Below are 13,793 nucleotides of genomic sequence, written 5' to 3'. Positions count from 1 at the left end.
CCTGCAGTTAACGGGATACTACTGTAAACTTTTATACGACTCTTAACCTCAGAGGATTTATTCACATACCGTTTTAAATAAAACATTTATATCAAACATATTTATTGTGCTTTGATAAAAACCTAAAATACAACTAAAAAATAACAACAAACAACCTACATAAATATTAAAGTACTACAACCGTCATGAGTTTAACATTAGTTGGTTTTTATTTCATGTAACTTTTAATACATTTTGTATTTTCATTCTGTAAAGAAATAAAAGCCATCTGGGGTGTTATAAGTGGTGTGGAGATGTTTGAAGCTTTAAACCAGCTTTAACTTCGCTACGATCAATAATTGGAAATCTGCGATAATATTAGCACAACTCTGACAGCCTGGTGGGAATTCCTTAAAGTAGCTAAAGTCTCACTTTTTCCATGTGACTGCACACCCATATGGAAAAACCCAGATATCCTGAAAAATGATAAAAAGATGGTAAACTTTGCTCAATGGAGAGAACAAGGAATACGGTATCTGCAGCATGTAATCATAAGAGGACAGTTTGTACCTTTTTAATACACTCACTGTTCAATATGGAATTAGCAGTAATACATTTTTAGAATACCAACAACTTAAGGCCATAATAAATAAAAAATATAAACTTAACCAATTGGACCTACAACTTCCCGCCAGGATAATAGAATTTTTGAACCTAAGCACTCTAAAGTTGTTATCGAAACCTTACAGGTTAGTGTCTAAAATAGATAATTCAGTCTGTCTTCCGATTTCAAAATGGGAAGCGGATCTCACTCTTAACACCGACCAGATCTCTTGGTCACAAATATGTTTAAATACTTTCACTATGACTAAGAACCCAAATTTACAACTTATACAGTACAAAGTTCTTCATAGAATACATTAGACAGGACAAAGGATGTTCCAGATGGGCTTTGTCACCTCTAACATCTGTTCACAGTGCACAGAGAACACCCCTGATAATTATACGCATGCTTTATGGTTTTGTACACCAGTACGGAGGTTCTGGACGGAGATTTAGCGGATTTAGAGATTTTGGCAGCACGGTGGCTTAGTGGTTAGCACTGTTGCCTCACAGCAAGAAGGTCCCCGGTTCGACTCCCAGGCCCAGCAGGACCTTTCTGTATGGAGTTTGCATGTTCTCCCCGTGCTTGCGTGGGTTTCCTCCGGGTACTCCGGTTTCCTCCCACAGTCCAAAAACATGCATGCTAGGTTAATTGATCATTCTAAATTGCCCGTAGGTGTGAGTGTGTCTGGTTGTTTGTGGGGACTGCGGGTGGAAACTAGCATTACTGCTAAAACCCGGTGTATTTACATTGCTTAATGTAGTGTTAAATAATATGCATTGTCCCGTCTAAATAAACTTTGTTATAGATTTGTGAGGATTTATCCACATGGATCAACTACAGAATTCCAGTGTGCCCCACGATATGCATATTAGGTCACTTGGGAGATACTCAAATGGAATCTAACCGGACACACCAGGTTCTCACTGCCTTAAGTCCAGTTTATGTATTAACCACTTTAGGAATCTTCTGTCAGATCATATTAGTAGTGAGATAATGTCTGCCTCCACTGAACAACATTCGGCTGACTTGCATTCTCTCTGGTCCCCGATTATAGGCTTCATTACCTAGTGGGGGCGGGGGGGTGGTGATCCCGTAGCCCTTGGGGTTGGGGGTCGGCTTGGGGGGTCTGGGGCGCGGGCCTCTGGTGGCCCCTGGGGGGCGGTGGGGGGGGCGGTGGGGCCCTGTCCCTGGCCGGTGGGGGCCTATGGGGGGGGGTTACCTCATGGCAGTGGGGGGGGGGGGGGGGGGGGGGGGCTGGGTGGCTGGGGGGGGCCCGGGTGGGGGGCTGTGGCTTGGGCGTCTTCGGTCTCTATTAACCATTAATATGTGTGCAGACAAGGTAAAAAGAAAAAAAAAAAGAAATCTGCGATAATTTCGCAATCTGTCTGGAAAAGCGAGTGTTTCTTCACGACTCTTATTCACTATTCGTCTGCAGTGGGATCAGATCCGGCAGATTCCTTTGTTCATTATTGATCTGGTGTGTTTTATAGGGTTTTATTTATTTTATCCTGACTGTCTCTCTCACACAGACACGCCTCCTCAGCCCCACCCCATCAGCATTGTTGTTGCGTACGATAGTTTTATGCAAAATACGATAGTTTCGGGCTCTGTGTATGATCATTTAGTTTGGGGTATCTGGCAACACTGATTTCAACTGTTGTACCGGGATCTAAATCATCTAAGAGTATGAGGAATCTTCCCAGCAGTGGACGTCTAAGTTCAATCCCAAGAACTACATGTTCTTCAAAAAGCTGCTTCCATTTGAAACGAACATGGAGGCAGAGCTGAGGTTCACAGAACTGCACCTGAACAAACCACGAGACCTGTTGTGTAACGCGGGTATGGACTGAACCCAATCGCAGCACAAATGAACCAGGTTCTTGTATTTAAACAGTCTTTATTTGGCAGGTTTATAGCGGGTCAGCAATTCAATTCAATTCAATTTTATTTATATAGCGTCTAATACAACAGAGTTGTCTCTAGACGCTTTCCAGAGACCCATACCCAGAACATGACCCCCGAGCAGTTATTACATAAACAATGGCAGGTAAAAACTCCCCTAGTGGGAGAAAAACCTTAAGCCAAACAGTGGCAAGGAAAAACTCCCCTTTAGGAGGGAAGAAACCTTGAGCAGGACCAGGCTCATAAGGGGGGACCCTCCTGCCGAGGGCCAGACTGGTGGGTCAGGGACGGCAACAGCACAGCAGGCAGGTGGAAGCAGCAACGGGATGACCAGGGGTGGGGACCGCAGGCCAGCACGCAGCTCCCGAAGCTCCGGCCCAATCAGCAAGTCCCAGGTTGGGGTGCAGGGTCAGGGAAAGACTTGTGCTCCGTAATGCAAGCTACAAGCCACCCACGACCACCTGCAGAGAGAGAAAAGGGAGGAGAAGGGGGGCCAGCAACGGGATGACCAGGGGTGGGGACCGCAGGCCAGCACGCAGCTCCCGAAGCTCCGGCCCAATCAGCAAGTCCCAGGTTGGGGTGCAGGGTCAGGGAAAGACTTGTGCTCCGTAATGCAAGGTACAAGCCACCCACAACCACCTGCAGGTTCCGGTGTCCGGCAAAGGATGCTGCAACATGGACAAAAGAGAGAAAAGGGAGGAGAAGGGGGGGCCAGCACAAGAAACTACAGGAGCGACTCTGACACACTAAAGTTTACACTACCTAGAGATTTACCAACACCAGCTAGAGGTTTACTAAACACTAACTATAGGCTTTACTAAACAGAAATGTTTTAAGTTTAGTTTTAAAGGTGGAGGTGGTGTCAGCCTCCTTAACTCAGATTGGAAGTTGGTTCCATAGTAGTGGTGCCTGATAGCAGAACGCCCGCCCTCCAAATCTACATTTAGATACTCTAGGAACTACGAGTAAACCTGCACTCTGAGAACGGAGAGCTCTGACAGGAACATAAGGCATTATCAGGTCTTGCAAATAATGCGGAGCTAAGCCGTTTTGGGCTTTATATGCAAGTAATAAAATTTTAAATTGGATTCTGAATTTTACGGGTAACCAATGGAGCGACGCTAACACTGGAGAGACGTGGTCTCTCCTGCTAATTCCTGTCAGTACTCGTGCTGCTGCATTTTGGATCAGCTGGAGCTTATTCAGCAAATTACTTGGACATCCTGCTAACAACACATTACAGTAATCTAGTCTAGAAGATACAAACGCATGAACTAGTTTTTCTGCATCACTCTGCGAGAGGATTTTCCTAATCTTTGCAATATTACGGAGATGGAAAAAGGCTATTTTACAAACCTGATTGACATATGGTTTAAACGACAAATCCTGATCGAAAATAACACCAAGGTTTCTCACAGTTGCACTGGAAGCCATCGCAACACCATCTAATCCCTTCCTAAGATGCTCTGGACCAAGAATGATAACCTCTGTTTTATCTGAATTTAGAAGCAGGAAATTTCTGGACATCCAGTCCTTGATGTCCCTAAGACATGCCTGAAGTTTAACTAACGGTTCTATTTCATCCGGCTTCATAGACAAGTAGAGCTGCGTATCATCAGCATAACAATGAAAGTGTATGCCGTGATTCTGGATTATACTTCCCAACGGCTGCATGTATAAACTGAACAAGATTGGCCCTAGCACTGAACCCTGCGGAACACCATAACAGACCCTTGACTGTTCTGAAGAAACCTCATGTACATGAACAAACTGGAACCTGTCAGATAGGTATGATTTAAACCAACATAGAGCTGTCCCTTTAATCCCAACAACATGCTCTAACCTGTGCAGTAAAATGCCATGATCTATAGTGTCAAAAGCAGCACTGAGGTCCAGTAGAACCAGTATGGACACTAATCCCTTATCTGAGGCCATAAGGAGGTCATTCGTGACTCGAACCAGTGCTGTCTCTGTGCTATGATGCATTCTGAACCCTGACTGAAAGACTTCAAACAGATCATTTCTATACAAATAGTCAAATAACTGGCTTGAAACTGCCTTTTCCAGAATTTTAGACACAAATGGAAGGTTGGAAATTGGTCTATAATTAGCTAAGGTGTCTGGGTCAAGAGAAGGTTTTTTAAGTAAAGGTTTAATTACTGCGACTTTGAAAACCTGTGGTACATATCCTAAACTAATTTGGTCCAGTATTGTCGTACCAATAAGAGAAAAAATATGTTTGAATAGTCGAGTCGGGATGGGGTCTAACATACATGTGGTTGACTTAGCTCTATTGACGAGTGAGGTCAGCTCAGGGAGGTCTATAGGATCAAAACAGTCTAGAGATAAGTCAGAGCCTAGGGAAGTCGCTAAAGCTGAAGAAACGCCCACAACCGGCTGGTTGATTTCTTCTCTAATTCTCGTGATTTTACTGTTGAAGAAGCCCATAAAGTCCTCACTACTGAGAGCTGCAGGAATGCACGGCTCAACAGAGTTGTGACTCTTTGTCAGCCTGGCTACAGTGCTGAACAGAAAACGTGGGTTACTTTTGTTATCCTCTATCAACGTTGAATAATAAGCTGTTCTGGCTTTGCGAATGGCTTTTTTATATACTATTAGAATATCTTTCCATTCACGATAAGAGTCTACAGACCTACAAGAGTACCACTTCCTTTCCATTTTACGCACGTTTTGTTTCAACATGCGGATATCTGAATTATACCAGGGAGTTAAGCTCCTGTGGCTAGAAACCCTCCTTTTCAAAGGAGCAACTTCATCTAAAGCTGAATGCAACAAATCAGCAGTGTTACTAGCAAGGAAATCAACATCTGCAGAGGTAGAACCCAGGTCACTGGCCTCGACTACATCACTATTTCGCGTCGTAAGATAAGCAATGGCCTCCCTAAATTTAACAATAACTTCATCAGACAAACATCTGCTAAAATAATACCTCCTATTTTGCACTTCAACATCAACAAAATTAAATTCAAACGTTATTAAGTAATGGTCAGATAAAAGGGAGTTTACAGGTGACACCAACAGACCATCAGTTTCAACACCGTAGAGTAACCGGGCGGAGTTGATTCATTCAAACTAACATACTCTTCCTCCTGTAACCATGTTTCTGTTAAGCAGAAAATATCACTCCTGCTCTCTGTAATTATATCATTTACTAACAGAGACTTAGAGCTTAATGGTCGTATATTTAGTAGTCCGCATCTAATATTTCGGTCTGTAATTGGTACCAAATGTTAGGGGTGTCACGGTACACACAAGTCACAGTTCGGTACGTACCTCAGTACAGGGGTCACGGTTCGGTACGGGTTCGGTACGGGTTCGGTACAACGGGAAAAAAAATACAAAAAGTCCCAAATGTATAAGACGAGTTTTTTCTTCCTTTATTTTGATCATAGCATTTGAAAGTTAAAGTTTGTTCAATTGGCTACAAAACTAAAAAGCATCTCTTATTAAAGTGTAAAATAAATAGAATAATGGGCAGAGCCGTCTGGGGGCGGAGCATTCTCCATGGGCCCTTATGATAGTCATTTTAACGTTCAACAACATCATCCTACCCATCAAACTACATTTATTCTCACTTTTATTGAGCCAAGCCTATAGGCCTATGCTGCAGAAAGCAGAGTAAAGTCACAAACTTGTTCAGAAGAACACACACACACACACACACACACACACACACACACACACACACACACACACACAGACTCAGTTCCATCTTTGATACAGCTTAAACACACAAAAAAAACATAACTGGTCTAAATTATACATCTATTTAGATAGATAGACACAGCGGTCTATAACATCATTTCTGAGCTCTATAACAGAGAATAGACTCGGCGGTCTAGTTGAAAACAACACAAGCACATTCAAATAAGCAGGTGGTCAAGAATACCACAACATTCTGATAAATAAATTATTTAAGAAGGTTACACTGACTCACCAATGACAGTTGACTCTTCCATAACCCAAAATAATCCAGGTAACGTGGAAAACGGGGGTAACATTCAAAACTTTGTAGGTTTTAAACTTTAGCGCTAATCTCCTTCACGGCAAATTTGCTGTGACTGTTAAGGCTGATTTATGGTACCGCGTTACACCAACGCAGCGCCTACGGCGAAGGTTGCGCGTCGCCGCATAACCTCGCCATAGACTGCGCCGTACCCTACGGCGTATGCTCTGCGTCCATTTAACGCAGAACCATAAATCAGGCTTTACAGCCAACCTGCTTTGGCTCACGGCGCCGATGCGTTCAGGACAGTTGTAAATTAAGAATTAGAACATTCTGTCGTTATTATAGCCTACAATTTATGATGATATATGAATTGCACATATATTTATTGATATGCACAGACTAGCACACATTTAGGTCTGTAATGGAACGTGACTGTTGATATTTATAAGGGAAAAAAAAACAATTGATTTTTTTTTTTTTTTTTTTTAACTCAGTCAGACGTATTCGCCGTATGACTGCGTGAACCGAACCGTGACCCCCGTACCGTGACGGGACGGGACGAATACAAATACCGTTACACCCCTACCAAATGTACATTGGTTTTAATTTTTACAAGGTTATCTTGGTTAACGCCTCTATTACGCTGCACCTGGTGAACTTTTGGAGGGCGGGGAACTGCAACCACTTCTATTTTGTTAGGCACCTGGCCAGAGTCGCCAATATCATGTAATCCTACAGTTTTAGAGTCGCTAATTACATAATGCAATCCTACAGTTTTGTTGGCAGGCGTTGGTCCTCGAGAAGCAGCAGAGAAGTGTGTTAAACTACAGCTCTGCATCCTGGCCTGGACCCTGCATTGTCAGGGGGAGTGTCTAATAACATTGGCCAGATTTCTAGACATAAGAGCTGCACCATCCCGGGTGGGATGAATGCCGTCCCTTCTAATCAGACCGGGCTTTCCCCAGAATGTCTCCCAGTGGTCAATAAAGTCCACGTCGTTTTCTGAACACCACTGAGACAACCAGCGGCGGAGCGAGAGCATGCGACTAAACATGTCACCGCTGGTCAGATTGGGGAGGGGACCAGAAAAACCTACGGAGTCCGACATGGTTTTGGCGTAGTTACACACCAAGACAATATTCATTTTAGTTACTTCCGACTGGCGAAGATGGGAGTCGTTAGCTCCGACATTGATGATAACTTTACCATATTTACGATTACCCTTTGCCAGTAGCTTCAAATTTGCTTCTATGTCGCCCGCTCTGGCCCCCGGGATGCACCTAACTAAGGTCTCTGGAGTCGGCCTCACATGTCTCACAATAGAGTCTCCAATCACCAGGGTCGGTTTCTCAACAGATGTGTCGCTGAGTGGGGAAAAACGGTTAGACACATGAAGCGGGTGGTGGTGTTCTGTGAGCCCTTTAAGACTACACTTCCTCCGAACCGTCACCCAGCTGCCCTGCCTGGCCTGACTGGCCGGCTGCTCGGGAGCTGCAGGGGAGCGGCTACGCTCAGCTGCTACGGGCCGGTCCGCCGCTAGCTTAGCCTGGTTAGCTGAGGAGGCTCTCGGACTATGGTTTAGTTGGCCGAACCGGACCTCTAACTGACTGAGCCTCGCCTCCAGCCCTGCAAATAAGCTACACTTTAAGCACTTACCGTCTTCACTAAAGGAGGCAGAGGAATAACTAAACATTTCACACACTGAGCAACGAAGAGGTGAAGCGGTGGGAGCCGGAGAGGCCATGCTAGGATGCTAACGGAGGCTAACGGACAGAAAATGTATCGGTGATTGGTGACAGTGAAAGTTACGGAAGAGAAAATGAGCGAGTGTTGAAATAAAGACAGAAATGTACCAGATATAGTGCTATTTTACCAGAAAACAGTCTAAGTTTTAGATAAAAAGTCGGGAGAGATCTGAGCCTGCACGCCGTGCAGCAGCAACAGACCGCAACACCAGGAAGTGACGCGATGCGTGACGCAGGCCGTTACCCAATCAGCAAGCCTCAATGAAGAAGAAGAAAGAATGAAGAAAGAATGAAGAAAACCATTCTGAAACCAGCAGATCCGGCCTAAGGCATAAGAAAACTAAGTGGCTGCTTAGGGCCCCGTGACCAATAAATAAATATAATACTATAAAAAGTGCCTTTGCTGTTCACATAAAACTCAACTTATCATCATAAGCATATCAGAAATGACACCATCCACGACTCTCTATGTCAAACCAATTAAAAGTTATGGCAGAAAGTAGGAACTATCAAATATGGATCAATCAGATGAAGGGGGGGGGGGGGGGGCGCCATTTTTGGCGTCTATCGTCGCCACTGTAACGCTTTTGACTGAGAAAAGTAATGTGCATCGTCGCAGAATTGAGACACACATTTTGATTTATAACACACCTGGGTGCACGTTACGGTTCAGGCGAAGAAGCGGCTGAAGAAATGGCATAAATTGCGCCAAAATGACACAACAAGAAAAACGAGGATAAAAACAAATATGAGAACTCCTACAGATACAATAGGGCCTTCGCACTGTCAGTGTTCGGGCCCTAATAAAGGTAAGCAATCCGGGAACAAGTGCTGGAGAGACAATCTGACCCTGAGTCGGTAAACCAGAGAGGCTTAAATCCAGGCCTGATGCCGATGAGGAGCACCTGAGTGCACAGGTGAACTGAGGTGGTTAAGTGGTGGGCAGAGGTGGGTAGTAACGAGTTACAATTACTCCGTTACATTTACTTGAGTAGGTTTCGGGAAATGTTGTACTTTTAGGAGTAGTTTTGAATCACTATACGTTTTACTTTTACTTGAGTAGATTTGTGAAGAAGAAACTGTTCCTCTTACTCCGCTACATTAGGCTACATTGAGCTGTTACTTTTCTTTTATCCCTTTTATCCACGTACGCGTCAATCTCATGACATCACTGGGTGATTCTTTGTGGAAAATGTTTGTTTTTGCATGTTTTGTCACATTTACACAGACTCAAACACACACAGAGTTTATATAAGTTCATGTTGTTCTAGTTCTGCCTGGTTAAAAAAAAAAGTACAAAGGCTTGAAATTTTGTGCTACTTGTGCTTAATTTCTTAAGTTATTATTTTATTTATTTTATTATTTATTTAAGTACTTGAATTTACTTTAAGATTTTAATTAAGCTATTTTTTATTAATTTCTAATTTATTTTATTATTTTATTGATTTAATTTGCCTGAAGATGATTATTTTGTACTTTTGTCCGTCTGAATGGTTGTGTTAAAAACATATCAGACACATCAGACGTTACTCAACAGTTACTCAGTACTTGAGTAGTTTTTTACTTTTATTCAAGTAATTATTTGGATGACTACTTTTTACTTCTACTTGAGTCATATTATTCTGAAGTAACAGTACATTTACTTGAGTACAATCTTTGGCTACTCTACCAGCTCTGGTGGTGGGTGTGTGTCTGGCAGGGAGAGTGGAAAATTACAGCAGAATTACAGCATTACGGCAGCAGAGGTTTGGCCTTAACGGCCAACGCGTGTCCGGCAAGAGCCAGATCTTTATCGTCCTTATGCTCCGACAGAACAATATTCAGATGGGTAGCTCCCAGCTTTGATTCATAAAAGCGAAAGGATGGCACCCCATCCGCAAGAGTATGTAGGATAAACAAAAATAAATGAGGGATGTAAAAATGTAGCAGCACAGAGAGCTCGGGAAATGGATGATAAAGAGATAAAGCTCAGTCCTTAACTGCTCGTTACGTGACCTGCGTTCGTCAGGGGAAAGTCCGGTGGTCTTTCCCACAATCCCCTGTGCCGTTTTATCTGCAGGATGATGCTCTCTATCCTGCAGACGTCTGCCAGGAGCAGAGCTTCCTGAGGAAGAGGAAGCTTTGTTGAGCCTTCCTCACGTGTGGTGACCCATAATACTGCAGGCTGGCGCTGCAGGATCAGCTTATCTGGGATCACTTTAAAGATTCATTAAAGATTTGAAAAAAGAGAAAGCAAGTATAACTTAAAAGGAACAGAGATTTAAAAAAAAAAAAACAAGATTCAGGACTAAATTGATGGAACGTTGTGTTTCTGTGAAAGGAATCAGTTTATGGAACAATCTGAATAAAGAAAACAAAGAATCCAAATCAAACATTACATTCAAAAGAACAATTAAAGCCTGTATGTTGAGTAAATATAATGAAATATGTTAGTTAAGTTTGATTGACATACCCATAGACAGCGGTAATTTTATTTTATTTTAGTTTTTTATTTACTTAGTTGTTGTTTTGTTTTTTTTTTATTTTTAATTTATGTTATTTGTGAATTTATTTCTTGGAAAAAGGGGCAGATTAGATAAGATTCTTCTTCTTTCTGCTCCCTATTCATTCACTATTTATGAACATTTGTATTTGTATTGAATTGTTTGTTTTATTTTTTGAATGAAATAAAGAATAAAATGAAATGAAAATGAATTGAAATCAACATAGTGAAAACAGAACTAAGTAATAAATTATTACTGTTGAGCCTGGATTTATAAATGATTAACCCTTGAAATTGCAGACAAGATGTCATGTTTGTGATTACTGAATTAAAACTGAAAGAACAAGCTTTTATGCTGCATGTGCGTCGTCGTGCCTGACACGAAGAGCTACTAAAATCAGATTTTTACGACTTAAACATCAACCTTTGATTGACCTAATGTGTCTCTGAAAATCAGAAAGTCATCAGAACTTTCTGATAAAGAGACCGACCTGCCTCCTCTTTGAAAACGCTGACTCGTTTTTTTTTAAATTTACTTTGAAAATATGAATGAACTGTAATGTCATTGAGATTAACACGAACAAAGAAAAAAGGAGAAAACGTCCTCCCAAAGACAATGAGACGAACGTGAGAAAGCAGCTTGTATCTGATCCTGAAAGCAAAACTGAAGGTTGAGTCTTAAAATAGCTCTGATTTGATCTCGACCTTCCAGTTCCAGCAGCTTCTTCTCAGTCACGTGGAGGCGGCAGGTGAAACGTCATCCACCTGACCCAGTACTGGAGTTGAGGGGGGATGAGGGGGGGTGGCATCTCCCCCTGAAATAAAAACGGTCCAAATCATCCCCCCTGTAAAACTGCCGTCCCCCCTTTCCATTCCTTATGTCATTTCATCAATGAATGTGGTTTTACTGCTATTTCAACATTTAGAGTCATCACCAGAAAAATAACTTATTTGACAATTTTCACCTGTTTCAAGTAAATTTTCACTTGAAATAAGTAGAAAAATCTGCCAGTGGGTCAAGATTTATCTTATTATTACAAGCAAAAAAATCTTGTTCCACTGGCAGATTTTTCTACTTATTTCAAGTGAAAATCTACTTGAAACAGGTTGAAAATTGTTGTTTTTTTCCAGTGATGTGTCTTGTTTTAAGTGTAATGAGATGTTTTTTTTACTAAAATGAGACATTTTAACTAGAAATAAGACAAATATTCTTGTTAAGATTGTGAGTTTTTGCAGTGATCCATGTTACTTATCCTGTGAAGGACAGAGTCATATTGATAAGTTCAGAAAAGTGTTTTTTATTGTTGTGTTTTGATGTATTTGATGTAAGCCCAGTGGATATTTAAAGCTTACAGAAGGCTGCATTTAACTGCTGCTATGTCATTCCTGCAGTATTTCTGCAGGTGTTTTGGTCAGTGCTATTATTTGTAATATATTGTATTATTTGTAATCAGCACAAATTATCTGTCCCCATATGATAAAATCCACCATCCCCCCTGATTCTTTTTTTACAACTCCAGTACTGGGAGCAACCTAAGATGAAGAAAAATCCTCTTTTTTAAGGTTAGATGTGTGAAGCTTAACAATTCATCATATTTAATCTCAATATATTTTTCTCCAGTGGGCCTAATACTCTCCCGTAGGGGGGCACCAGTGCAACCTAAGTTAAAGACGTTCCCCAAAACCCTCCAAGGAGCAGCAAAGAGAAGTTTACATCGATATTCAGTCTAAGCAGTAAAATCATTGGGTCGGCTCAACAAACTTTACAAGAACTTTATAACAAACAGCTGATCAAGAACTCCATGTTTTTCTGATTGCTCACATCCCTTACACAAACAGTTTCAGTTTCTCCCATCAGTTACTGCTTAGACTCCCTTTTGCAAAGACAAACAGATACAAACACTCCTTTGTTCCTCCGCTATTGTTCTTTTAAATGCCGGAAGGAAAAGGTAGTGCATGGGTGAAAAAGCCTTCCCTCTTAAGCTTATCTGTTCTATGATGTGTAACTTATTGTAACTTATTATGTATATTTTATGTATATTTACCATTGTGTGCTTCTCCTGTCGCGAAACTAATCGCCCCCTTGGGGACTAATAAAGTAATTGATTGATTGATATTAGAATGTCCTTGTACTGAGCTTGTTGTCCCTCACCACCTGTCTAGATCTCCTGCCCCCGCTTGTAAAATAGTCTCGTTCTGCCTGGTCTCAGATTAATGATAGCTTTGTTTCGCACAGTCGCACAAGCTGCTCACTGTTAAGCTTCATTAAGGACAAAATGTCCTTGTATTTTATCAAAAAAACAAATGATTGTGCTCTTCTTTGACTTTATTCCCAACTCAGAAGTTATTATGGTGATAAGTTCTGCTTGATGGCTGCTATTTGTCCACGTACAGCAGGAACCAGCTCTGATGCCATGAAATCAGGTATAATTGTTAATTAATACAAGTTTAAGTTTTTAAAAAACAGCATTTGCTTTATAAAACTGATGAGTTATAAAGAAAGTTTGGTAAAAGATCAGTCACTTAACATTAAAAACTTCCTTCAGTCCTGCAACTGAAAGTTTCAACCTACCTTTTTATAATAAATGAATAACTTTATCCCTGACAGTTGCATTTTTAACCCTTGTGCTGTCTTTGGGTCAAGAGAGGGTGAAAAGATGGAAGGAAGGAAAGAAGGGAGAAAGATGCAAGGAAGGAAAGAAGGAAGTAAGGAAGAAAGGAGAAAATAAGGAAAGAAGGAAGGAAGTAGGAAAGGGATTAAGGAAGGGAGAAAAGATGGAAGGAAGGAAGGAAGGAAGGAAGGAAGGAAGGAAGGAAGGAAGGAAGGAAGGAAGGAAGGAAGGAAGGAAGGAAGGAAGGAAGGAGAAAAGGAAAGAAGGAAGGAAGTAGGAAAGGGATTAAGGAAGGGAGAAAAGATGGAAGGAAGGAAGGAAGGAGAAAAGAAGGAAAGAAGGAAGGAAGTAGGAAAGGGATTAAGGAAGGGAGAAAAGATGGAAGGAAGGAAGGAAGGAAGGAAGGAAGGAAGGAAGGAAGGAAGGAAGGAAGGAAGGAAGGAAGGAAGGAAGGAAGGAAGGAAGGAAGGAAGGAAGGAAGGAAGGAAGGAAGGAG

Source organism: Cololabis saira, chromosome 1 (genome assembly GCF_033807715.1).
Source record: "Cololabis saira isolate AMF1-May2022 chromosome 1, fColSai1.1, whole genome shotgun sequence".
Lineage (NCBI taxonomy): Eukaryota > Metazoa > Chordata > Actinopteri > Beloniformes > Belonidae > Cololabis > Cololabis saira.
This window is presented reverse-complemented; position numbering follows the sequence as displayed.